The 27,291-nt window shown below is 34.7% G+C and overlaps 1 protein-coding gene across 6 annotated transcripts in view; it reads left to right on the top strand.

Moving 5' to 3' along the window:
* The window catches only part of NDST4 (N-deacetylase and N-sulfotransferase 4), a 499,153-nt gene that overhangs the window by 134,220 nt on the left and 337,642 nt on the right, over positions 1 to 27,291 (top strand). For 3 of the 6 annotated variants that reach the window (XM_037830542.1, XM_037830540.1, XM_037830538.1), the window contains 2 exons: positions 3,463 to 3,584; positions 10,637 to 10,761. The exons of 1 other annotated variant lie outside the window; for it this stretch is intronic. The gene's annotated coding sequence lies outside the window, so the exon portion shown is untranslated. The remainder of the gene's footprint in view (positions 1 to 3,462; positions 3,585 to 10,636; positions 10,762 to 27,291) is intronic. 2 more of the 6 variants (XM_037830543.1, XM_037830539.1) reach the window with 2 other exon arrangements.

The raw sequence follows: 27,291 nt of genomic DNA, 5'->3' as shown, positions 1-27,291 counted from the left end.
CCTAACACAAAGAATTGTCCACCCCTAAATGTCAATAGTGCTAATGTTAAAAATACTGCTGTAGGATTTGAAAGGCATATCTATTTATCAACATGATTTGATAATCCTCATGACCAACTGGAAACATAATCAGGATCAATTTAATTCAAAGATTTTTATTTTTAATTATGATAGAAGTAATCTGTATTAGTCAGGGGTCTCTAGGGAAACAGAACCAACATGATTTATAGATATAGATATATGTAAATATTATGAAATTTATTATAGGAATTTGCTCATCTAACTATGGGGATGAGCAAGTCCAAATTTCATAGGGCAGGACACAAGCTGCGAAGTCTGATGAAGGTTTTTGATGAATTCCCCAGGAGAAGCTGGCAGACTGAAGTAGAGATGGACAATCTTCCTTCTGACTGCTGTATAATCATCACTTCTTTTATTGTCTTCAACTGATCGTATGCAACTTCTCTCATGTTGAAGGCTATCTCCTCAGTTGATTGTAGATGTAATCAGTTATAGGTACAATCAACTGACAATAGATGCTAATCCATCTACGAAATACACTCATAGTAACAATCAGGCCAGTGCTTGCTTGACCGAACAAATGGACAGTATAACCTAGCCAATTTGACACATAAAATTAACCTTCCCAGTCCACCCTTTGTCATCTTTGCACCCTTACACACCTCCTTAAACCATACTTGATCTCAAAATAAAAACAATAACTGTTATAGGTTCACTTAAAATAATTAAACTGTCCTTCATACAACCGGAAATGCACTAACCCTTTCCCCAGAAACGATACAAGTCCTTAGGTAATGTTCACTCTTAAACCTGATATCCTATAACTTAAATACTATGACATAAAGTAAACACAATTTATGTCATATGATAAGGGGATAAAACAGGGGAGGAAATAAACATATCTGCTTCACGTATACAAACATATTCATAACAAAACAAGAAAGAAATATTCATAACCACTACAACTCATTTCTGTAACTGATCATGTGGTCATAGTTCATATTTATAAATATGAGTAAATTCCACTGCCCATTCCATAATCTCTTTACCCTTAGCAAGCACCTCAGTTGGTCATGGTTCTTTGCCTGCTGGGGTGACCCAAACCTGCATTCCTGAAGGTTCTGGGCCATTAGTAATCCTGCCCAGATGTGTTATTATAGTTTTCCATTGACTTTAATCACAAGGGATTGTAATACTAAGACATGCCCGAAGGAATATTCTGTATTGCAGGCAAATTCTTTCCCTCCATTGTGTAGTAGCAGTCCTGTGTTCCCTTGATAATCAGGATCAATCACCATAACCAGTATAAACTTGAACCTATAGTCCTCAAATTATAATAACTTCAAAGAAAATTTTCCATACTGCCTGGCCATATTTCTTCTTTGTAGATTTTGTTACTTTACTCTAAAAATTTAACATATATTACTGTTTGTAAATTTTATGAAATTGTAGGATACATTTCTTGAGAATTGTGTATTATTCAGCCATCAATTTATAGCTATATTTACAATATTAATATTAAAAAGAGGACACTGGATAAAACAGTTTGAGAACTAGTGATGTTGGTGACACTGTATGTCTTTTCTGAACAGGAATGTGACCCTTTGGAAAAAGATATGTGTCCTAAATAAACTAAAGCACTTTTTATCTCTTTAACCACGTGTGGAATATAAAAATATTACATTCCCTCTTCTGTAATATGTGCAGGTTCTAGGATTCCTTTTCTCTGTCCACTCCTCCAGTCCTGCCCCCACTACATGCACTGAATATTATGTGAAGCTTCTTTAAGGGACATAAATATGAGGAGTGTGTGAAGGACAATTCTCTTCTTCTCTTGTTTTGGTTGTTGACTGGGAGTTCTAAGTTTTGAGTGGATGCAAAAAGAAAAGTCAGAGGGGAAACAGGAAAAAAGAAACTGTCTGCCTCAGAAAGATATTTCTGTGCAATAGAAAAAGGAGTGAGCTTCCCAGGGGTTCTGGTTGCTGCACAGTTTGTCCCCACAGAACAGTTAAAATGTTTTTTTTTTTCTTTTTTCTTTTTATCTTTTTTTCCATCTTATGGCCTCCTGGCCAGCCATGCTATTTCTTGTTACTGCATTTGTATCAGTCTTGAATTTGCTTCTCAGCATAGGCCCATCACTTTTGTGGTCAGTAGAAATTACTCCAGGAGTGACAAATATTCCACCCTTACCCTTAGTTTTATGGGTCATGAGAAGTCTTTTTCTTATTTTGGGGAGGCTAAGAGAGGTTGTATAAAGTCCTGACAGTATCTCATTGTGAAAATTTCTTACACTATTGGTTTTTCCAAAATGGTACATGTGTCCTTTATGAGAAGGACTTCAGGATCACCTCTGTGCATAGACAGACCCTTACTCTGTCTAGGCTTCCAAGATGAATTGAATTCCATTTATGGCCCTTGAGGGAGATAAGATATGGAGAGTTATGTCTATGCACATATCTCCTTGATTTGGTACATGCTGGTTTGGCAATAAACTCTTCAGGTGCGTCCAAGTTGCCAATCTGGCAGGTCCAGCCCTCTTGCACAACTCCAGAGACATAATTTATGTATTCTATGTTGCACAAATGTACACTTTACAGTAAGTATATAAGTAAATTGTACAGTGTGTTAGAAAGTTTTAAGTACTATATTGACAACTATTGCAGGGGAGGAGAGGGTCTGTGGGTGTGGGAGCTGCCATTTTAAGCAGCGTGGTCAGGGAAGGCTTCACTGAGAATTTAACTGGGAGGAAATTAAGCAGTTAGCCATGCTGACACTGGAGGAAGGGAGCTTTATGAGAAAGATGGACAAATCTACACTCACCCCCTGAATTCTGTTTATGATCTCATCAGAAACAAAAACCCCGTTATTCATTTGTATATATTAAGTAACCACTAACATTATATGAGATTTTATTTCATAATTAAACTTTTATCACTTAACCTGATTTAGAGTCTAGGAGACTTTAGAGATAAACTGGTTTAATTTCCCAGTTTCACCAAACGGGAAAGTGAAACCCAGATAACGAGAGTGCCCTGGCTAAGGTCTCAGATAGTTAGCTTGGGAGCTGGGACTCAATCTAGGATTCTCAACTGTTTTGCAATCCCACACATTTTCCACTATGCACAGAACCTTTATTTTCAATGGTCAATAGAAAACAAACCTGAAAATTAAAATAAAAAACAATATTTATATTTAAAGAGTATATAATAATAAGTAGATAGTGGTTCCAGGTACATTGAAATATGTGATGAAAATAAACTTCATTCGTATCTACAAAATATCTCTTTGCTTAACAGCATCTACATTGCCATAGACCTCACTACCATATTCTGATTCTCTAGACTCAAAAATTTACTATTTTTCTTCTAAAAACAACTTCAAATTCTTCACCAAATTACATTTACTTTACCTCTTATAATGAGACCTGTCTCCTCTTCCCAGGTCATTTTCAATAGTTTCCTAAAGTTCCCACCTGCCAGAAATCCAGAGAATAATCAAAAGCAAAAGGCATGATTAGGTGAACTGTGGCTGTGGATGTTACTAGAAGAAACTGCAACCTAAAGGTAACTTAGAGATCCTTGTCTGTCCTTCAAAATACCCCTACTTTTTTGTATTTATTTTTGTTCTTAACTAATTTCTGCTAAAATATTAAATTATTTACTATCCCAGACCTCTTATTTAAAAGGTGAAATATAACCCATGTCCCTCTCCTCAACTATACTGAAAAGTTGACTAATACTGGTTTCATCCAAATTCTGCTCAGGTATTACAGCAATCTTCTTTTTATGGCATTTTATCTGGCCACTCCACAAAAGAACTTACAGGGTGTCTTTCCTTTTTATCATATCATATAAAATCTAATTTGTGCTCAAAACTTTTCATCCACCTTATATTTCTGCTTTCACAGCTTCACCTCACAGTACCCGTTGCAATATTCCTTCCTTTGGACACGACTTTCTACCAAGTTCATTCGCTGTCCTCTGGGAAATGACATAATTATTCTCACTGATAAGGAAAGGAATATTTCTTTATTTGCTGAGTTGGTCTTTTCTTTTGTCTCTATACCTTACAGTAGTGGTGTTTTCTTGATTATTTTATTTATGACTTACTCTAAGTGGGTATCATGCTTCTATGTTCTCTACACATTCTTCTTTCTGTCGTTGGTTCTCTATGTACCTTTGTACCATCATTTAGACCCCTGAATTACAGGGTCCTTTCTACCAATGAGAAAATCTAGCTGTATTTTTATTTTGTTTTGTTTTGTTTCTTGGATTTGTCTTTGGCTAACATGGTTTAAAATGATTTTCTTGTGGAAAGCTAAATTTTGACAGTCAGCATCACCTGGCAACCAGGTGTCTGGTGTGTTAACTAATGATGCAGATTCTGAAGTCAGACTGAATCATTATGTCATAGCACAAGAGATGTGACAAACATGATTAAAATTAATATAAAAATTAATATAAAATTAAAATTAATATAAAAATTATAGTCATTTTATTTAAGAAATAAAATATAGGAAGTCAGTGATAAATGACTTCCAATAATCTAATTAGACATATTATCAAGCTGCAATTTGACCAAACAACCATAATTGTATAAACTTACAATGTCAGATTCAGGAATGTCAAATAATTGCAAATGTTTCACTGCTACCTACCCCTTGCTACACCTATAGCACACATTCCTAATGGATTATAGTGCTCTTTCCATCTACACCTGTATGTAGCTGGAGTATCTTCTATCCATAACCTCTCATTGATTGGTCTGGGGATATGAAATAAAACTTATTTGCTATCCTGGTATAGCAAAACTGGGCATGTTAATTCTGTAAATGAGAGAGTCTCTCTTATTCCCCATAATGATTTTAAAAAATTGCATGACATCCCAGTTTTCATTCTACCTAGACACTTTGTTTCTATGACAATTTGTTAGCATAAATCCTAATCCTAAATCCTGGGATATAATAAAGTCTTTCAGTTCAGAACAATATATAATGTTAATGATTCAAGAGATAAATTGTGTAAAAAGAGTAATTTCTTATTCAGGGTATTTACTAATTACTGAGTAAAGATGCTTTGGGATTGATTGGTTTTTCCCTGCCTCACTTGGAGGGCAGCTCCAGAACAGGGCAGTACACATGGGCTGGTTGATGTAACAATGTAATAATCCATAAATTCAAATGTCTTCTATAAAGAAATAAACCTTTGTTTATGAAAATAAGTCTACTAGTATAGGAACAAAATGTCTATATACCCTTTAAAAAAGTTCCAAAGAATAACAGCTCATTTAAATACTTATTAAATAAAAGCAGAAGCATCCAAAGTTTTGACCTTTTAAATCTAATAGGTTTTGCCATGGAGGTAACTATATTAGATAAAAGAAATGATACTTTGGCAGGAAATTGATATCTGATTGAAATTCAAGTTATCACACTTATTCAACAAAGACCTGATATTTCCCCAAGGACTACACTTACACAGTTTGTGATACCGTGAAAATAATTTCTTCAGATTCCTTGCCAGTTCTTGTAGGATGGTAAGTGTTTGCTGAATTTCACACATAGTTCTGTAGTGCAATATACAGTTCCTGAAAAAAAACTAAACTTTGTACTTATTTGTTTTTCAGCTTAAAGACTATAGATCATTTAGGACACTAAAGATTAAGTTAATCCCTTAAAGAATCCTGCATAATTTTTACTCATATATATATGTGCAGAAAATCCTATGGTCATATAAATTTGCAGGTTTTTACATTATCACATTTTTTAAAGTTACTTTCACAATGTTGTGTTACCATCACTACCATCCATTACCAAAATTTTCCATTGTCCCAACTAGCAACTTGTGCACTTGAAACCTTAACCCTCTATTACCGACCCCTACCCTGTCCCCTGGTAACTTAGATTCTAGCTCTTGACTCCATGAGTTTGCTTATTCTATTTCATGTCAGTAAGATCATAAAATATTTGTCCTTTTTATGTCCCTACTTCCAATTCTGTTGAAGTTAAAATATACCTAGAAATTGGATTGCCAGGTCATATGGCAATTCTAAACTTAAATTTCTGAGGAACCACCAAACTGTCTTCCACAGCAGCTGCACCATTTTACATTCCCATCAGCAATGAATGAGTGTTCCTATTTCTCCACATTCTTTCCAACACTTGTAATTTCCATTTTTTAAATAGTAGCCATTCCAGTGGGTGAGAAATTGTAACTCATTGTGGTTTTGATTTACATTTCCCTAATGGATAGTGATGTTGCGCATTTTTTTCCTGTACCTTTTGACCATTTGTATATCTTCTTTGTAGAAATGTCTATTCAAGCTTTTAGCCCATTTTTAAATTGGGTTGTTTTTATTTTTTGTTATTCAGTTGAAAGATTTCTTTATATATTCTGGATATTAAACCCTTATTGGATATGTGGTTTCCAAATACTTCCTGGCATTTTTTGTAGGTTATCATTTTTCTTTCATGATAAGTCATTTGATGCACAAAAGTTTTTAATTTTGATGGTGTGCCACTTTGGATATATTGTGTCCCCCCAAAAGGCATGTTTTAATCCATTCTTGTGGAATATTTGGATTAGGTTGTTTCCATGGAGTTGTGATTCATCCAAATGTAGGTGATAATTTTGATTAGATTACTTCCATGGAGGTGTGACCCTGCCCTTTCAGCATGACTCTTGATTAGTTTATTGGAGTACTTTTAAAAGCCATACAGACCCAGACACTTTCTGACACTGATGCTTAGACATGCTTGGAGATGCAGACAGAAGGGCCTTTAGCTAAGAAATGAAGTCCAGAGTTTGCCCCAGGATATGCTAAAACAGGAACCCCAGGCACTTAGAAAGACACGTCCTGGGAGAAAGAACCAAGAATGCACAGGAGCTGAGAGAGGAGCTGGAACACAACCCAGAATCAGCAGATGCCAGCCCCATGCCTTCCCAGCTAACAGGTTTTCAGGATGCCAACAGCCTTTCTTCAGTGAAGGCATACTCATGTTGATGCCTTCATTTGGACGTTTTCATGGCCTGCAGACTGTAAATTTGTAACCAGATAAACCACCTCTCTAAAAGCCAATTCATTTTTGGTATTTTGCATAATGGCAGCATTAGCAAACTGAAACAGATGGGGTCCCATTAACCTATTTTTTGTTTTTGAGCTTGTCCTTTTGGTATAAAGTCTACCATCGCCTAACACAAGGTGTTTCCCTATAATTTCATCTAGGAGTGTGATAGTTACGGCTTTTATATTTAGGTCTTTGATTCATTTTGAGTTGATTTTTGTATATGGTGAGAGGCAGAGGTATACCTTCATTTTGCTGAATATGGAGATCCAATTTTCCCAGCACCATTTGTTGAAGAGAATATTCTTTACCAATTAAGTAGTCTCTGCACCCATGTCAAAATCATTTGGCCATAAATTTGATGTTGGATTTCTGAGTTTTCAATTCTATTCCATTGATCATATGTCTCTTCTTGTGCCACTACAGGGCTGTTTTGATTACTGTAGGTTTTTAGTATGTTTATGATTGAGAAGTGTGAGTCTCCAACTTCTTCTTCAAGATGGCTTTGGTTATTCAGGGCCCCTTGTGCTTCCATATAAATTGGTGATTGGCTTTTCCATTTCTGCAGAGCAGGTTGTTGGAATTTTGATTGGGATTGTGTTGAATTGCTTTACAGTGAATCACTTTGGTAGAATTGACTTCTTAACAATATTTAGTCTTCCAATCTATGAATATGAAATGTTCCTCCATTCATTTAGGTCTTCTTTGATTTTCCTTTGTGATGCCTTGTAGTTTTCTGTGTACAAGTCCTTTATATGCTTGGTTAAACTTATTCATAGATATTTTATTCTTTTAGTTGCTATTGTAAACGGAATTTTTTTCTTGATTTCTTCTTTTGATTGTTCATTACTAATGTACAGAAACACTCCTGATTTGAGGGTGTTAATATTTACCCTGCCACTTTAATGCATTCATTTATTAGCTCTAGGGTATTTGCTTGGATTTTTCAGGATTTTCTGTATGTTGGATCTTCTGCAAATGGGTAAGGTTTTCTTTCTGTCTTCCCAACTTGGATGCCTTTTATTTCTTTTTCTTGCCTAATTCAGACTAGAACTTTCCGTGCAATGTTGAATTTAGTGCTGACAGTAGGCATCCTTTACTTGCACCTAATCTTAGAGGGAGAGCTTTTCAATTTAATTGGGACTCACTTGTACAAAACATGTTGCTTCTCTCTTGCACCTTTCAGAACATTCTCCTTGTCTTTTGCATTAGACACTTTGATCAGTAGGTAGCAGGGTTTATTTTTCTTTAAGTTTATCCTGTTTCGTGTTGTCACCACTTCTTGGGTGCTCATATTCATACCTTTTGCTAAGTTTGGGAAGTTTTCTTTCATCATTTCTTTGACTTTTCCTTCTGCTGCTTTCTCTCTTTCTTCTTCTTCTGGCACTCCTATAACACTTATATTGGTGCACTTGGTGATGTCACAGAGGTCTCAGGCTATTTTTCTTTTTATAATTCTTTTTTCTTTCTGCTCCTCAGCCTGATTCATTACAATTGTCTAGTCTTTGAGTTCACTGATTCTTCTGCCAGCTCCAATCTGCTGTTGAAACCCTCCTGAGCATTTTGCATTTCAGTTATTGTGGTCTTTCACTCCATTATTTCTGTTTAGTACCTATTTAAAATTTCTCTTTATTGAATTCTCATATTGTTCATTCATAGTTTTCCTGATATCTTTTAGTTATTCTTCGTTTTCCTTCATCTTCTTGAGCATACTAAAGACATTTTTTTTTTTAGTCTTTATGCAGTATGTCCACTGTATGGCCTATTTTATTTAGGTTTTCTGGATTTTTATCCTCTTCCTTTAGATGGATCATCATTCCTGTTTCTTTGCCTTGTAATCTTTTGTTGCACTTTATATTTTAATATTTTAAAATGTGAGCTCTGGGATTTATTCTCTGAGATATCTGTTTTTTGAGTTTCTATCTAGCTGGTGATATAACAGAAATTTTCTTGAGTGTCAGGACCAAGCAAATCCAAGCAAAAAACACCTTTCACTATCTGCAAATTGTCTTTGCATTGACTGATGCTCTCCATCAGGGTTCAGCCCTCCTGTTAGGAGGGTCAGTGCAAAGCAAATGCAAAGTACAGGGTCCTCCCTGTCTTTTCTGGGCCTGTCTTGTCCTGGGCTTGTGTTTCCTGGTGGTCTTAGGAAACCTCTGTTTACAGGAGTTTGAATGCCCCCTCTACTTCCTAGGAAACAATCCTCCTCCCTCACATGGGTGTTTTTCTGCAGGACTTAAAGCAGGTAAGCCTTCTGCCCAGTTTCCCACTCAATACTCAATTGTTTCTTTTACCACTTTCATTGTTTTAAGCTGCTTTTGCTAAGAGAACAAATTCTGGGAGGGGGTAAACACCAGAGGGGAGTTTCCTAAATCAGCCTTTCATAGCCTGACAGGATCAGACCCACAAATAGAGTTCTAGCAGGCTCCAAACTGCTCTGGGGATGTTATGAGGGAGGGGCCAGGAAGGGTGCCAGGAACTTTTCCCTCTGTTCCCCAAAGCTGCACTTTCTTGCCTTGCACCTGCTGAGCAAATACTGCCTTTCAACCATCCTGCACAGCCCTGAGGAAGCACATGGTCTTTAATCTCCTCTGCTGTCTTTGTCCAGGGTGGGTCGGAACAATGGCTGCCCTCAGAGCCGGGCCCCCAGTTGTCCAAAGCAGCTAATCCAAAGCAGCTAATCGAAAGCAGTGACTGACAATTGGGCCATGCACGCCACACCTCCCTGATCTTGGGGACCTAGATTTTACATCCTTCTCTGGCATTAGCAAATTATACCAGGGGCTAGACCCCACTGCTTCCTGCCACAAGAGTGGTGAAGATAACTGTCATGTGGAGAGAGCAATTTACTGGTACTTACCATAATTTACCTGGATACTGTGTAGTGTTCTACTGGACTGGAGAGTTTCAGAATAGTAGATTCAGACAGTTCATGCCTGCTTAATAATTGTTCTGGTGGAGGGACTGATTTCTCAAGCTTTCAACTTTACCGTCTTTCCACAATTCCCCCCTCAATGCCTATGGTTTTACATTTTGTATCCCAGTGGGCATCTGTCATTATTTTTACTGCCCCACATCTAACCTCTCTTCTGGCAATATATATTGCTGAATCTGGCAAACTGGTAAATCTGTAAACCCCAAACTAGAGGCAATTTCTGTAGCTGTTTCCAAGAACATTGAGTAACTACCATCTATCCAATTCCAGGTCATCCTTGAAGATCTGTTGAAGAGTAATTTTCTATGTCATGCTACACTCATTGTCTCAATCAATATTTATAGCTTTCATTTGTATGAACTTAAGCAATATTTTTATAACTCTACTAGAGTACTTATGATAGTCTAATATTATGATCTCTTGTATAGTGAGCTGTCTTGATCATTAAATCTTGAATAACTTGGCAACCGTTAATTTTTGTGTCCTCATTAACTAGAACCTAGTCCTCAATATGTGTTTTCTGAACTTAACTGAAGTAGGAGATTTGATTGTACTTTATAGAGATTTTAGCACTAGTTCTATTAATTTGTGCATGTCTAATCATATTTTCCTGCCAGATTTCTTTTAAATGTCTAAGCCTACAATATTAAGAAAGTCTGTATAAGAAGATACAATGATGAAGAAAGGAAGTAAGGGAGGAAAGAAGAAAGGAAAGAAATGAAGGAGGGAAGGAGAACGGAAGGTATGGAATCATTTTCATAGAGAAATTGAGCACACGCATTTGATTTCATTAACATCAGAATCTAACCAACTGAACTAATTAGTCACGGAAAATTGTGGAGGTTTAAAAGTCAATTAAGAACGAGGCAAGATGGCGGCATAGAGAGGAGTGGAAGCTAAGCAGTCCCCCTGGAACAACTACAAAAAACCAGAAACAACTAGTTAATAATCCAGAATAACTGCGGGGGGACAAACGAGACCATCCACTCATCATACACCAACCTGAATTGGGAGGAATGCCCGAGAACACAGCATAAAATCTGTAAGTAAAACCTGCGGATCCAAGTCGTGAGACCCCCTCCCCCATAGCCCGAGCTGCAGAGCCGCGTGGTGCCAGAGAGAATCTCTCTCCCAGCAAGCGAATACAGCTCAGCTGAGCTCCAACTGGGGTTTTAAGTAGCGAGTGTGAACTGCTCACTACAGGTATGCAGCCCCAAAAAACAGACAGAGGCTTTAGGTGACCACTGACCTGGGAGAGCCGGAGGGTCACCTTGACTGGGTCTGAAGGGGACTATCTGTTTCTTTTTCGGCTCAGTGGAGAAAGCCCCAGTCATATTCAGTTTCCAGGGCTGTGACTCGGGGAAGGGCGGAGACACCACAAGCAGAGAGTGAGACCATTGAAATGCTAATGACCTCCACCTGAGGGGTCTGTCTTCTCTAGGAGGAAAGGGGTGGGGCCCTTTCCATTCAGAACCAGACCCCAGAGCCTGGGGGAACACGGCCATACCTCCTCACACCAGTCAAGAATTATAGGCTAACAGGCGTCACCTGCTGGGCAGAAAAGCACAGTGACCCGAGGCATCAAAGGGTGGAGCAATTTTCTAAGACACACCCGCAGGGAAACCAGATACTGAATATTTCTTCCCTCTGTTCTGGTCTGGGAAAACCTGATTTGGATAAACAAGGAAACCATGACTAGACAACAGAAAATTACAACCTACACTAAGAAAAACAAAGTTATGGCCCAGTCAAAGGAACAAACGTACACTTCAACTGAGATACAGGAATTTAAACAACTAATGCTAAATCAATTCAAAAAGTTTAGAGAAGATATTGCAAAAGAGATAGAGGCTGTAAAGGAAGCACTGGACATGTATACGGCAGAAATCAAAAGTTCAAAAAACCTACAGGTAGAATCTATGGAAATGAAAGGCACAACACAAGAGATGAAAGACACAATGGAAACATACAACAACAGATCTCAAGAGGCAGAAGAAAACACTCAGGAACTGGAGAACAAAACACCTGAAAGCCTACACACAAAGGAGCAGATGGAGAAAAGAATGAAAAAATATGAGCAACGTCTCCGGGAACTCAAAGATGAAACAAAGTACAATAATGTACGTATCATTGGTATCCCAGAAGGAGAAGAGAGGGGAAAGGGGGCAGAAGCAATAATAGAGGAAACAATTCATGAAAATTTCCCATCTCTTAAGAAAGACATAAAATTACAGATCCAAGAAGCGCAGCGTACTCCAAACAGAAGAGATATGAATAGGCCTACGCCAAGACACTTAATAATCAGATTATCAAATGTCAAAGACAAAGAGAGAATCCTGAAAGCAGCAAGAAAAAAGCAATCCATTACATACAAAGGAAGCTTAATAAGACTATGTGCGGATCTCTCAGTAGAAACCATGGAGGCAAGAAGGAAGTGGTGTGATATGTTTAAGATACTGAAAGAGAAAAACCACCAACCAAGAATCCTGTATCCAGCAAAGCTGTCCTTCAAATATGAGGGAGAGCTCAAAATATTTTCTGACAAACAGACAATGAGAGACTTTGTGAACAAGATACCTGCCCTACAGGAAATACTAAAGGGAGCACTACAGGGTGATAGAAGACAGGAGTGTGTGGTTTGGAACACAATTTTGGGAGATGGTAGCACAACAATGTAAGTACACTGAACAAAGGTAACTATGAATACGGTTGAGAGAGGAAGATGGGGAGCATGTGAGACACCACAAGAAAGGAGGAAAGATAATGACTGGGACTGTGTAACTTGGTGAAATCTAGAGTATTCAACAATTGTGATAAAATGTACAAATATGTTCTTTTACGAGGGAGAACAAGCAAATGTCAACCTTGCAAGGTGTTAAAAATGGGGAGGCATTGGGGGAGGGATGCAATCAGCATAAACTAGAGACTGTAACTAATAGAATCATTGTATTATGCTTCCTTTAATGTAACAAAGGTGATATACTAAGGTAAATGCAGATAAGAGGGGGGGATAGGAGAGGCATGTTAGACACTTGACATTGGTGGTATCGTCTGATTCTTTATGGTGGGTAATGTCCATGATCAACTGTACAAATACTAGAAATCACTTCATGAACCAGAACAAATGTATGACAATACAATTAGAAGTTAATAATAGAGGGGCATATAGGAAAGAACTACATACCTATTACAAACTATATACTACAGTTAGTAGTATTTCAACATTTTTTCATAAACAGTAACAAACGTACTATATCAATACTAGGAGTCAACAATTGAGGGGGGTTGGTTAGGGATAGGGGAGGATTAGAGTTTCCTTTTCTTTTTTTCTTTTTTCATCTTTCACTTTATTTCTTGTCTGGAGTAATGAAAAGTTTCTAAAAATTGAACAAAAATTAAGTGTGATGGATGCACAGCTGTATGAGGGTACCCAGGGGCAAGTGATTGTACACTTTGGATCTTTGGATAATTGTATGGTATCTGAACAATCTCAATAAAAATGGAAAAAAAAAAAAAAATGTAAATGAACTTCTGTTTCTCATATTTGTTTTTCATTCAAAAGACACTATATTCAGAGAAAAATAAATGAAAAATAGCAAATTAAAAAGGAAGTACTGGAATTCCTTTCAAATATTAAATTTGATTGTAAATGAAATGGCAATAAAATTATGTTCTACACTGTGGTATGCACTAGAAAAAAAAAAAAAAAAAAAAAAAATAAAAGTCAATTAAGAAATAAATCCTAAATTGTTGCCCTGTATACATATGCATGTTTAAATATAAGTCCTTAAAACTGTACCTCCAGGTGAAAGAGAAAAATGATAAAATAAAGATCTAAAGCCCTGTCTTTATAGCTTTGGATTCTAGCATATAAAGGAACTAGGATAAATGGAATGAATGCTTCAGGCACCCATGTGTACATAAGGTAGAGCCTCAGGTAATAGCGTGTTTGAGGTGCAAGATTTCAGGTACTTGTTTACAGGGTGCATAATTTCAGATACCAAAGGATACAGGATGTACTTCTTGAACTATCTATGTACTATTTGAGGCTTCAGTTCCCAGTAGGAAGTATGTCTGGTTTAATATATCACTGTGTACAGCTTGAAACACACACACATGAGCACACACACATACACACACAGACATATATAGGATTGCATGCTTCGGAGATCATTATACACAATGAAATCTGTTTGGGACTCAAGTGTATACAATTTGGTCTCAGAGGCCAGAATTTATAGGATACCCAGATTTAAGATTTCCTCATATAAAGAATATATACCTGCACTCACTTACGTATACAGCTTCATATCTTTGGGTAATTCTAGCCAATAGCTCTCCAAATTGAAGCAAGAACAAAATTTCATAAATGATATGTCAATAGTGCTGTTATCAATCTTCTTGAAAAGGTCTTCTTTATTAATGTCCATTCAAAATAAGTTATTCTACATGCAGACTAAATGTGTAATGCATTTTAGACATGATTTAAGAGGATTTAGGATGTTTTTCCATAATTCATGAACTTCCAAAAATAAAACAACAAAACAATTACAATCTAGTAGGCCATGGGAACATTGAGTGCTGTGATATTTAAAATCACTCCATGAACTAAAGTTTTAAATTTTCTTAGTAATTTGGCAGCTTCTGGCCCATTTGCAAAGGAAATCCTGCTAATACTCAATGAAACAGACTTTCTTTAGCACATGGCAAGAGAAAAATGGGTGTAAAGTCCTGGAGGAAGAGATACCATCCCTGTACACTATTAATTATTGGAGCACAGTTAGACCTGGTGCATCAATGTATCAAAGAAGACAATAGATAGAACCAGAGATTTCATGCAGCCTTTGCCTGAGAGTATAAATTTATTGATCTTGTTATATAATGAAAACTTGTTACACAGTTATATAAATGCAGAATAAAGATAGAGAGATGACAGCTAGAGATATAGATATATGCATAAAACAGGTCTTCACATGTATATATGCATATCCACATATATCTATACCTTTATACATTTACATTTGTATTTATCTATGTAACCTGTTTAATAGGTATGCAATATATATGTGCATATATACATACACATATATATGTATATATGTGTATATGCACATATATTATTTACTAATAATATATATTAATATTTTGTATATATACACGTATATATTTATTGCTTACTATAACATATGTTAGTGTTTAGCATTGTGAACCATACAAAAATTTTTTAAAAATTAACATTTATCTGCTCTTTATTGCATAACTATTAAGTTTCAGGAACTACATACTGTTTGTTGCATGTGCTCTCTAATTTCATCCTATTTAGTCCTATGATCTAGTTTTTATTATCACTATTTTGGAGATATGAAGAAGAAATAAGTGAAAGAAATTTAGTGAACTTCCAGCTAGTAATTGGAGGAGTTGACGTTTGGACCCCATCTTTCTAATCACAAAGCCAGTGAGGAAACGATCATAAAAAACAGCAGGATACAAGACACAGTTTAATCAGTGCCAATAAGTGGAGTGAAAGCCCAAAATGATAATTAATTAATTCTGACTGGATTGAGAATGGGAAAACTTAATATAGGTTATTGCAGTTGAGTTTAACCTCAGTGGGTGGGTTGGAACTTTTATGGAGAGGAGAAATGTGTGAAGGCTGGGAGGGCTTTCAAAACAGTATGGAAAAATCACAGTACTAAAACCAGTTGTCTCTTTCAGCTGCAAGTAACAAATCTCAGAAAACCTCACTCAATCGTACAAAAACAAAAAGGAGATGTAATTGGAAGCTAAGAAATAATGCTGGATTCATAGTTACCTTAATTCAGTGATTTCAGATCTATGAATTTCACTAGAAATTCCCTTAGCTGTGTTTTGAGGACTTTGTTTTCAGTCTGATTATATTACAGTGGCAAAATAGCAAAAGACACGCCCTTCATTGATGTGATCAGTCACGGCTGCAGCCATTTGACTGACAATTTAATAAACCAGCCTTCTGGTTTATTAATCAGCCACCAATGTCCTTACAGTAATAGGCCAGTGCATGCTTGACCAGACACCTGGGTACTATCACCTGGCCAAGTTGACACATGAACCTAACCATCACAGGCATGGAATCTTCTTGTAAAATAAACGATGTCCACTCACCACAGATATAAAAGGAAATAGAATTGGGCATCAGGAGCTTAAATTTATCCAAGTCCATGGAAGGTTTTGAACACTGTGAGTGTGTGGTAGCCAGGAAAATATACTGCTCAGATCTCTTAATTTGAGAAATACAGTTGACTGAGAACCCCAAATTATCCCTCTGTACAAAGTACCAAATTTGTACCTCTACCACACTTCCCCTTGGCTTCTCCTATCCAATGTCTGAGGCCAACAAGGTACTAGCTCAGGCCAAGCTTCTTTTCTTTCCTCTAACTCTTAACAGGTGTCAGACTTGCTTTGCAGTCTGAAAGCTCCCCTTGTCTATGCCTGCTTCCTCCCCATTATTCCTTCCAGACATTTGCCTCCTTCAATAATCTCTTGCAAAATGAATCGGATCTTGGTGTCTGTGTCTCAGAGGTCTCAAACCATGCTGAAAAATTAATACCATGGCCTTACAGTTGGAAGTTACTCAAATTGAAGAAAGGTGCATATTCTTTGAGCGCTATGGAGTCAGATGGGTCTAAGAAACCACCCCCTTCCCCTTATTATGAATTTAGAAAACATTCACAGCTTGTATTACATACAATTTGCGGATGTGTAAAATGGAGACTGTAACCTTTTCTGCATAGTACTGCTATAAAGTTTAAATGAAATAATATGTGCGAAGCACCTAGGCACAATGTCTGGCACATGTAAGAATTCATTAAATAGTTGTTGTTATCAAGATTTAAGATGTGTGTATACATATATATACGTATATATGTGTATATAGAGAGAGATAAAAAGAGAGGATATAAGTATATATATGTGTGTGTGTGTGTGTAAATATTTATATATATTTCTTCTAGAATTTCAAAGGGTCTTTAAATTTCTTAACATAAAGAGAACAATACTTTTGTCATTGGTGTCAAAATACTCCACCTCCATCCCTCTACCATTCCCTGCCAAGACAAGTAAACCCCTAAGTTAAATTGGATGGTATATCATAGTTAAGAGCACCTACTGTGGATACAAGTCACCTAATAGCTGTGTGATCATGAATAAATCAACTCAACCTCTTTGTGTCTTCATTTCTTCATCTGTAAATTAGGGCTAATGACAGTAAATACTTCATAAGATTTTTGTACACAGTAAGTGAGAGGATAAATGTAAAAAATTTAGAACAGTGCATGGAACACAGTGGATATTATATAGGTGTTAGTTTTTATTTCTAAGTGCCCATTCTGGGTGACCCAGAAAACTTCTACCATTATTCTTAATATATTATATGGAGATTTTATTATTCTAAATTTCTTGAGCAAGCTGTCATATCTTACTAATCTTGTATCCCCATGACTATTGCATTGCCATATGCGTATGCTTAATTGTTTGTTAAATGAAAGAATACAAAAATGAATGTAAAAATTTAATGGAAATATAAAATAAGTCCAAACCATTTGCATAAGACTGGGGAAACAGAACAAATTCACAGCTATATTCATGCTTTTGATTATATAAATGCTACATCTTTATTATTAAATTCAAAGAGCAAGAAAAATTATATTGGTATATTGCTTCCAATAACTCACTAACTCCATGGAACTCCAGGAACTCATAATGGTAATATGAAGTTTAATTTCTCTCTTCTTAGAGCTTCTAAAGATTAATTAGAAGGTGCTAGAGATGAACCATGCAATTCAACAAATATTTGTCAATCAGCAAATATATAGGGTACCAACTACACTACATGATACAGGGAATGAGTTGAATCAGTTTTGGTCCTAAAGATATAAGTAGGTAAGAAGTATCAAAATTAAGTAAACATGTCATGTCAGCAATTTCAAGAGATTTTATTAAAGTTCCAGAAGAATATAAGTTTTCTGACAGCTATACATTTCAGCTGTATCATTGTAAATATTAAAATTCGAGGTAATTCTAGGTAACATATATATAATATATATAATTGTACTAATGTCATGCTCAATCAAGCTAATTTCATGTTATTTTCTGTTATCTTAGCTGAATACAACCATCTACTATCAAATTCCACCTCTTAGGAAGCTAAGAAAAGTAGATTATAATTTCAAACAGAATTTTTCTGATAATCTCTGTTTCTCTTTCACAAGAAATTACCCACCTGCTTCTTATAACAAACACATATTCAAAAATACATAAGACCACATTTTGAATAGATAAGTTATGTAGTCTGATCTTTAATAATCACTATTTCTTTGAGTCGCCATATTTAATACAAGACAGTATTTTTGTCATAACCTTATTATTTGTACTTTATTATGGAAATTTCTACCATGAGGTTTCCACTGATTGATTACCTTCTATTCTTCAGAATATGAATTCTAACATTGATTTTTCTGAATATTTATGAGCACTCAGATTGTTTACTAGAAATCGTTCTGTCAGTTGTGTGCTCTCAGACAGTAACATTTAGGAAAATCCTTGTTGAAAACAGTTTAGGTCTAACAGATCTCTTTTAAAATAATAGGAGGATTGAGTTTTTGGCTCTCATTATTGTCTTTTAAATGTATATACTATTATATAATATGATTAAATGCAGATGTCACCTCAGTATTGAGTAAGAACTGGGAAATTCATCATTTATTCAGTTGTTTATTCATTTATTTATTTATTTATTCATGTATTTATATTTGCTTTTGCTTTATTAAAATAGAAAGGCATCAAGATTATAGCAAGGATGATTTTGCAGGAAGGTGTGATCCATCAGATCTGCCAGCTTTCCTTCTGGGGGTTCATTCACTTTGAATATTTCTTTACCCAGTCCCAAAAGGAGTGCTTCTGGCCTCTAAAGATCAAATTTGAATGTAGACATAAACACCTTTCCTTGGTTTCTTTAAAATGAATATTCATAATAGTCTTTTAAAAATGTTATAAAATAAATTTTGAAAAATAAAAGCGGAAAAAATTTCAAAGACAGAATTTCTGACTATCATTTTATTTTTTACATGATTTTTCTGTAAATCTACAACTTTTCTAATTAATTTTTTTAAATAATAAAGAAAAATCCCCATTTAAAATGATATTAATAATTTTATCCCAACCTAATATAGAATATAAATTTATCCAATGAAATAAAAAGTCATAAACTTCTTCCTGCAAGTGAAGGTATCCCACAGGGCAATTATATAATTTAAAAATTAAATTTTATGCAACTTTGAGTTCACATCATTTGATTTATTATCACCCTTGCCTTCAGATAACTTAATTACAATGTCTTTCTATTTTCAAATTTGGGAGATAATTATTATAATTCTGTAAAAACTTTAAAATTGAGGATTTAGGATACTCCATTCTTGCCATACTTTATTCAAGTTTTCTAAAGGCACTAGAAAATGATTCAGACAAAGTATAGGAAACTTATTTACTTTAAATGTTAAATACTACCAAGTACATTTAGGTTGATTTAAAAAATAATTCTTCAAAGACTCAAACATCTCTACAATCTGATTAATGACAGACAAAGAAAGCACATCTGTTATGCTAAAAGTGTAGGCAGATGTATAGGTATAGATATACATATACACACACAGACATACCCACACACATTATGCCAGCTTCCTTGCAAAAATTTTGTAGTTCACTTACTCTAGCTGTGTATTTATACAAATATTTTAAAATGTGACAAGTATGCCTTCTCTTTAAATTGAGAAAATATTAGAAGTTATTTGGAATCAATCATAAATTATATATAGACCACAAGTAATTACAAGTATATTTCAGTTCATTTTTAAAAACTTATTGGGGTTTGCATAGCCTTTACCATTACACTCTGCCCTACCCAAACTTTCATTTATTTTATTATTATAAAAGCAGTTACTTTTATTTTCAATATTGAGTTTTAATGGAATTTACAATAATATTCTCAGTGTCAAATATCAGAATCCACTTCCAGTAATTTTATTTTGAGTCTAAGAGTTGGAGGGAAAAAATTCAAACAGATATTGGTTTTAATTTTTTTATTTATATTTCAAATCTCTGAGGATGCTGTCTTCAAATGCCATCATTTAACTTTTTGTGATAATATTTTTCTTCTAATAGGGCCAATACGAACAGGTGTTATTTAAGTTTTCATACATACAGAAGAAAACTTGAAATTGAAAGCGATAAAAATTACTTTAGAAGAAGCCGTAATCTAAATGTAAACTTACACTTCACTGTGTGATATGTAGGTGCCCTTCTGGAGCTCTATATGATAAATTATCATGTGGGCACATTCTAAGTAAACTTATTATAACACTTAAATAGATCCTGGCACATATTTAACAGATTTGTCATTGGTTGTCTTAATACAAAGTGGTATCACAATACCCTTAGCAGATGATGTGTTAAGTTTGTCAACTTCTTTTGTAAAATGAAATGAAATACTTATTGTTTCACTGAACATGAGTTTTTTTAATCTCTTTGCTGCAGACAAGTATTACTGTATAATTTCAAAAAAAAAAAAACATTTTTAACTGTTGATATAAATAGTTGCAAATTATATCATACTATATATTGCCAAGCTACTGCAGCAAGAATATTTGGGCTACTCTCTATACATTCTCTTTAAACACTATAGTAGGACTACTAATTCTTTATAAAGTATACATATATCACATTCACAAAAATATAATTTCTACTTCCCACTGATCGCACTGACTGGCAGCCTGGCGGTTTCATGTCTCTTGGCAGGCTTTAGCGCAGACCATAGCACTCTCGGTGCCGTTTCTCACCACTAGTGTTAAGCACCTACGTAAATATCCTGAATGCTGAGTTCAAAAGACAGGTGTTCATTAAGTTGAGAATGGAAAAGGTGAAGCAAAGAAGGAAAGGCGATGTGTTTTTGCTGGTAATCTTTCATGTTTAATCACGTTAAAGAACTTTGTGCTTGCTCTGTGTCTCACGCAATACAAGAAGCGGCAGAAGCGGAACTATTAGGCACTATTAATAACTATATTTTATTTAAAACTCTAGGAAAAGGCTAAACGAAGCAGGCAGCAAGCCTGGACAACAGGAATAAACCAGAACTGTCCAGGTCAAACCAGGTTTACTGATAGGCTTCTCACATGAATAGGTAAATTCTCAAGTCTGATCCTAGCATTCCTTTTACTTAACTATTAATTTCTTCAATTTATTGTTCACTGGTAGAGTTTTTCCTCCTTTTCTAAAGAATGTCTCTAAAGATAGCTTAGTAATGTTTTAATGCTTTACTTTGTCTTCTAGTGTGATATTATGTTTGATAATTCAGGTATTTTGATCATTGAATGATTTAATAGTGCTTTGAAAATTATGATATGAAAGAGCCAGACTGTCTTGCCACATTATTAAAACTGGGGGCTACATCTCTTTCTTCTCTGCCTTTGTCTTTTTTTACTATTTGTGTGGCATGAAGTTAACATCAGGAGCTCTGGAGCTCGACTTAATCAAGTTCAAATGCCAATCCTACGACTTTGGGCAATCTAGATACTCAACTTCTTTGTATCTTCATTTGTTTCTTATGAGATAGGCTTTTCTTTTTTATTTTGTTTTTCTTTTTGATTAAGGAGGTTAATAAAAATAAATTTCTAGAAGACACCAGGTGCAATCAATGTCTGCTATAATCATTGTTATCATGAGATTGTTTTATTTCTATTCTGTTCTTATTTTACTTCTCCTCTTCCTTTTCATTTATTATCCTTCTCTCTCAACTTGTAGATAAACACCTACATTTATATAATCCATGCAGTCTGATAGAGTTCACTTGGGTCCTATCATAGCTTGTGTGTAAAACCTTGAGTTTGTTCTTATGAAGAAAGCTTAAACCATTCCGCACATTGACCCCTACTAAGTTTCAGTAAATATTAGCTGTTACTATTATCATTGCTGATGCTTGGTGGCATTAGTTGCAGTATCATTATTGTGGTTATTACTATCTGATATTATTATTTGGAGGTTACTATTAATCACATTTCTTAGTGAGTAATAAAAAGATGAGTGATTGGATGTGTACTAACCATTTGTCAATTTATTTCCTATGTAAAAGTATTAATATGCCTTCAGTTAGCTCTAACACAAAGAGGAAAATATCAGCCTACTTAGTGGCTACTTTACTGATGCTCTGGAATCAAACCGGGAGAGTTTGTTTGTTTCAGTTTTTGAGTAGGCATAGTGAAATGATACTGTAAGTATGAATCAGTGAAATATTAGTTTGACCTTATTTCAAGAAGACTAAATCACTCTGATGTTAAAACTTATGTTTACTATCTTTAGTAAAGAATGTGTTTTTTATAGCAAAGTCTACTTTCTTCACAATTGCTACTTTAGGGTAAAAATGATAGTATTCTAATCCTTTCATAAATGGGTCACCCCCCCAAAAAAAAATGCCTTTCTTCATAAATTTAGTATCATTTTAGTACCAAAAAGTTAGTTTTGTTTTAATTTTTTAATGTGGATTTTTCTCCATATCTTTACTGAGAAAAGGTTTCCTATTGAGTACATGAATGGCATTTCTGCTTTGAACACCATCTTTTCCTTTGCAATACAATAGTAAATGTATTTTAAGAACTACAGTACATGCTTGCCCCAAGGAAATTGGCAGAACTAAACACAATGAAGAAAAATCTTGAAATTTACTTACAATTTTAAAAAGTGTTTTTAAAAAATCTTACAATACCTATGAAAATTATTTTCAAAGGCATATGATAGATTCTAGTGATGAGGAAACATATGATCATTCTCTTTTTTTTTTTGCTTCAATTCAATCTCCTTATATTAATTAGGATGAAGTCTTTTCCGAATGGTTTTAGACACAGACGAACGCATCTTTCTGTATCAGTTAAATGATACTGTATAAAACACTACCTCAAAATTCAATGGCTTGAATAAATATTTATTTCATCCCTTAAAACTAAGATCTGAAAATGTAAGTGCTTGTCTGAAATTTCATAATTGCAAACAAGTGAAGTAATAAATCCTTGTATTAAGTATTCTGCTGTTATTCATATAAGGAAGCCAGTATAAACATATAACTCAAAGCTCCATTTATTTCCATGTTCATTGCATTAACTTACTCTGCTGTCTCTATTCTCCTGTAGAGCGCATGCATCAGCGGGTCAGCTGATCTGATTGGGTTCTGCTATTTCTTTTAGGCTTGCACATTTATCCGCAGATCTGTTGTGGTCTCTGTTCTAAGCTGGGCATGGGCAGGACATCTCAGTTGGGGCAACTCTGAGCCACATACCCAGGCATGCCCTTCTCAGAGTAATGGCTGAATTAACAAGAGAGCAAGTGGAAACACGTGAACCCTCTTTGGCCTGGACTTCAAATCAGCAGAGTCACTTTCTCCTCATTCTATAGCCAAGCAAAGTCGTGGCAGAAGTAAAGGTGATGAGGTGGAGAAATAAAGTAATCCTCTTACTGTAAGGAAATGCAAAGTCTCATGACAAACTTTAATACAGGTAGGGGTGAAGAATTAGGAACTATAACATATTCTTACTGAATTTTCCCTCTTCCTTTTATATTTTGAATCAGTGATTCTTTCCTCAATTTGTATCTGCATATTTCACATCAAAAGAAAGCATTAATTTATTATTAGAGGTAGTTTAGAATTGTCTTCACAAAAGACAATGTACAACAAAAAATGAGTTTACTAGTGGCAACTAAATTCATTCAACCCTATAAAGTAGCAGTAAGGTTTCTGTGATACAGTGAGGTATAATCTTCCTGTTTTCCAACAATCATGAAAAAAAATGCCGAATGCTTCCCTCCATGGCTTTATGACAACTCATTTTCCCCCTCTAATTGGAAGATTGGGATTTCTTAGTGTTTGTCTATAAATTTATAATTGCAAACAATTAAAGTGCTAAAGGGAGTTGATGCATTAGCTATTATGGTGCTGTCTACTTGAACAGGCCAGTATTATTATTGTATAACTCAAAGCTTCATTTATTTCTATGTTCATTATGTTAATATGGTTTGTCTCTTTGGCTCTATATTCCAAAGAATAGCATCATCTGTTGACAGTCACTTTTTGAAATGATAATTATGCTCTGCTCAGATTATGAAAATTGTCAACTAGAAGGAAAAATTAGGGAAAATGTCCAATTGTAATACCATGAAATTGATATAATAATATTTCTCTGTTCAGTATTTTATACATATATAATGAATCTAGATTTGTTGTTCAAAATACAGGTCACGCACATAATATGCATCTACATTAATAGATTAAATTCAGCATTTTCAAAATGTTTATGAAATAATGGAATGGAATGGAATGAACGGGATGGGATGGCATGGGATGGAATGGAATAGAATGGAATGAAACAGAAAAGAAAATATCAAATGCATTGCACATAGTTACAGTGAGATTTTGTATATCTGATGTCTGTATGTGTGCTCATGTGTATTTGTGTGCGCCTATGGGTCCCAAAAAATGTGACAAGTGATCTAGATTGTGATATCATTACACAGACTTGAGAAATTCTGGCCCATCCCTCTTTCTTAAACTGGGAAAAGAAATTGTATAATTTAAATAAAAATATATAGAGACTAAAACCTCACAAATTTCCCTCCATTTATTTTCCCCATTAGCTTATTTCAACGACCATGATTCCCGATGCTGCTAATTATTTCTAAAGTCTAAGTTATATCCTTCCTGCTATTCTGTCCTTTAGCTTAGCTCTTAGGACAGGTAAGTTTTTTGCACAACATATCAATAGAGCATATATAGTAATTTGAATGCTGCCAAATTATTGATAACTTGCCATATAGATAAGCTGAAAGCATGACTCCTAACCCTTTTATATTTTACCAAATGCACTGTAGAGCATAAGACTTTAGATGTCACAGTGTGATGTAAAAGAGAATTCTCTGGGCAGATTCATTCAGAGAAACTCTTTGGTATGGTAGAAAGACCACAGGACTAGGTGTCACTGAGTCCTGCTGCTCATTCCAGCTGTGCTACTTGGGTCTCAATGTCCTGTACTTTCCAATGTGGATAATATAGCACTAACACATCGTAAGATCAAGGTGAGTCTCAAATGAGCAATGCATGAGAACGTCTTTTGTAAATGCTATGTACTTTTTAAATGATTTGAAAATAAAATAATTCTGGTAATGAATGTGTTATGAAAATAGGCATATTGATAAAAGTCCTCTGCTGGGAGCAGTGGCTGAGAATATGGAGTTAAACAAACACCCTTTCTCCCTGTATCATCCTAACAATGGACATGTAAGTGCCAGGCCAAATAATGGTTCACGCCATTGGAATAACAGCTTCCTAGATTATCTGAAAACCTGACATATGGGTATAATCCAGGTTATTCCAAATTTAGCTCCTGCTTAATTGCAAAAACAACACACACGCAAACAATTATTGTTTGATTACCTTAGAGTCCTTGTAGATTGGAGAATATTAAATATTTAGACTTGAGAAGTTGTCATTGATAAGTAATGAACTTTATTTCAAATATTAGCGTGATTTAATTTTAACCAACCAATTTATTATAATTTGAATAGATTTAACATTTATGTACAAAGCAATGTCCTAAATTAAAGGCCTAGAATTCTAATTCTTATGACTTCTAGCTGTATTCATTTTAGGTCATTTATGTTAGCCTTAAGTACTTCCTAAATGATATAATCATTATAACCTCTGACTGGATATCCCATAACAAAGGAAATTTAAGAAAAGTATCTCTCTGAAGGTAGAATTGCATCTGATGCATAGCAGGTAAGTATAGCACTCCCCATAACTCCACGTATTACCACAGGTCTTGAAGCATATAGATAACTGGAGAACACTTAAAATAATCTCATGATTTAATGAGATTATGTAGGGTGCATATTCTCCTACCTTTAATCTCAGTATAAACTCAATACAAATGAGCAATTTCTACAAAAGGTCATTTGAAAGTAGATACTTCTAGTTGTAGTTATATTTAGTATCAACGAGAGGATGGAGCTTATGGTGAAGCAATTATTTTGCCATTTATATAATAATATATATTTATATAATAGTAATTTAATGAGTCCATGAAATCTTAGTGATAGAAATAACTTTGAGATCCATAGCTAATAATAACTTTGCATTCCCTATCTTCCTGAACCCTGATTATATCCCTGCAATCTGATTTGAAAAACACACAAGTCCTTTTTTTTGTTTATAGTTTACCTGTCTTTTCCAGGCATTGATGAAGACAGTCTTCATCAAATGATTATACATACACACACAAACACGCATAGTAGATATAAGTACTATGCATATAACTGATTATCTATTTCTATGTATGTATATGTGTATACAGTGGTTACATGATGGAGTTCAATCTACTATCTGAGATTCAGTTATTGAGTCCAATTATAGGCAACAGTTGAGGCTATTCACTCAAGTCATCTACCAGTAAGTAGGTTACCAAATTAATTTTCTTCACCTTTGATGAAACTGTATTTTGTGTTCAGCATCTTATATATTAGTCAGAGTTTGAGGAGAAGTGCAGCATCAAATTTATGGTAACAGCAGTTTTCTTTAAAGCATATCAACAGAGATGAATTGGCAGATTCTTGGTTCATCATCTTTTATACAATATTGCCCTCTATGGGAACATAAAGTGTTGAAGATTTTTCACTAGGTGGTAAAGTATATTTTTGACACATTTCTGTGGTCATCACATGCTTCTTTACATTCTTAATTTAATTTCTGCCCTCTTTGCTACTCCCTAACAAATATCAGCAGCTAAGCTGGCAAATGAATTTATTATTTCTTTATTATTTGTTATGTTAACAGTACCAGAATTTATTTTGCTTATTTTTACTTCATTTTATTTATTTGTACTATATTACATTCAATTATTTGTTTTGTCTTTTTTGGGTAAAGTATCTCTGGCCTCAGGATAGTACATTTGTTTTCAGTTACTTTATAATCATTTCATATATGAGAATTCATATTCAAAATGGGGAAACTTTAATTAAAGTTCTAAAAAAGATTTATAATAATATAGAAAAAAAGACAATTCCTTTTATATCAAGGAACATTTAGAAATCCCATCATTCTTTGGATGTGTAAATATAAATCATTTTGAAGTTATATATATAAATAACATTTGAGGTTTTTGAAGAAGAAAAGACTATTCTTACTAAAATTTTTTTATACATTAAT

The sequence above is a fragment of the Choloepus didactylus genome, chromosome 3 (genome assembly GCF_015220235.1).
Source record: "Choloepus didactylus isolate mChoDid1 chromosome 3, mChoDid1.pri, whole genome shotgun sequence".
NCBI lineage: Eukaryota > Metazoa > Chordata > Mammalia > Pilosa > Megalonychidae > Choloepus > Choloepus didactylus.
Note: the sequence above shows the minus strand (reverse complement) of the source record. Positions and strands in the feature narration are given on the sequence as shown.